Source organism: Gracilinanus agilis, unplaced genomic scaffold (assembly GCF_016433145.1).
Source record: "Gracilinanus agilis isolate LMUSP501 unplaced genomic scaffold, AgileGrace unplaced_scaffold34130, whole genome shotgun sequence".
Taxonomy (NCBI): Eukaryota; Metazoa; Chordata; class Mammalia; order Didelphimorphia; family Didelphidae; genus Gracilinanus; species Gracilinanus agilis.
Genome location: NW_025367058.1, coordinates 1 through 1,709, shown reverse-complemented (window position 1 = coordinate 1,709; position 1,709 = coordinate 1). Strand labels below are relative to the sequence as shown.

The 1,709-nt window shown below is 34.1% G+C and overlaps 1 non-coding gene across 1 annotated transcript; it reads left to right on the top strand.

Moving 5' to 3' along the window:
* Positions 1 to 1,086: 1,086 nt before the first annotated feature.
* Positions 1,087 to 1,193, top strand: LOC123254857. The gene has a single exon (XR_006506712.1). It is a non-coding gene; the product is annotated as a U6 spliceosomal RNA (small nuclear RNA).
* The last annotated feature ends 516 nt before the right edge of the window (positions 1,194 to 1,709 follow it).

Here is a 1,709-nt window from a genome sequence, read left to right as displayed (position 1 = left end):
ATTGGCCTAATAGTAAAAGAGGCACAAAAATTCACTGATATAAAACTTCTTTAAAAGAATTGGATACCTAGGTTTGAATCTGGCCTCAGACACTTCCTAGCTATCACTTAACTCCCATTGCCTAGCCCTTACCACTTTTCTGCCTTGGAATCAATAAGCAGTATTGATTCCAAGACAGAAGGTAAGGATTTTTTAAAAAATGGATAAATCAGGAAAGAGGTAAAAAAAGTCATTGAAGAAAATAATTTCTTAAAAATTACAATTGGGTAAGTGAAAGCTAATGATCCCATGAGACATAAAAATAATAAAATAAAGTTAAAAATGAAAAAATAGAAGAAAATGTAAAATATCTCATTGGAAAAATAACTGATTGGGGAAAGAAATCAAGAAGTAATCTAAAAATAATTGATTATTTGAAAATCATGATAAAAAGATAAAAATATTCCAAGTAATTATGTACAAAAACTAACATATTAATCTTAGATTCAGAGTGTAAAATAGAAATAGAAAGAATCCATCAATCATCTCCTGAAGGAGATTTAAAATTGATACCTCATAAAGAATATTATAGCCAAATTTCAGAGCTCTCATATCAAGGAGAAATACTCCAAATATGATGGTATCTCAGTTAGGATCGCATAAGACTTAGTAGCTCCCTTGTTAAAGAAGGGAAGGGCTTAGAATATGATATTCCAGAGGGCAAAGGAGCTAGGATTACAACCAAGAATCATCTACCACATAAAATCTATTGTAATGGATGTCTGCACTAGCAGCAATGCAATGACCCAGGACAACTCTGAGGGACCTATGGAAAAGAACACTATCCACATTCAGAGGAAGAACTACAGGAGTGGAAACACAGAAGAAAAAAATTGCTTGAACACATGAGTTGATGCAGACATGATTGGGGATGTAGACTCAAAATGAACATCCTAGTACAACTATCAATAATATGGAAATAGGTCTTGATCGATGACACATGTTAAAACCAGTGGAAATGCACATAGGCTATGTGGTGCGGGGTGAAGGGGAAAGTAAGAACTTGAATCATATAACCATGGAAAATTTTTCTAAAAAATAAAATTAGTGCTTGCTTCGGCAGTACATATACTAAAATTGGAACGATACAGAGAAGATTAGCATGGCCCCTGCGCAAGGATGACACGCAAATTCGTGAAGCATTTCATATTTTTTTATTGCCAAATTCAAAAGCTTTCAAGCAAAAGAAAAAATCTTACAAGAAGCCAGAAAGAGACAATTCAAATATCAAGGAGCACCAATCAGGATCACACAGGATCTGGCAGCCTCCACGCTAAAAGACCGTAAGGCTTGGAATACGATATTCAGAAAGGCAAGAGAGCTGGGCCTGCAACCACGGATCAACTACCCATCAAAATTGACTATATATTTCCAGGGGAAAGTATGGGCATTCAACAAAATTGAAGAATTCCAGGTATTTGCACAGAAAAGACCAGGGCTAAATGGAAAGTTTGACATCGAACCACAAAAATCAAGAGAAACCTGAAAAGGTAAATAAGATACAGAGGGAAAAGAAAGAAAACTTATAATTTTTAATTTTGCCTTTTTAAGGGCCTCAGTGAGATCTAATTATCTGTATTCCTATGTAGATAAAGGTTATGTATAATTCTCTGTAGTGAACTCTATTCACTATTATAATATTCACTATTATAGTAATCAGAAGAATAATT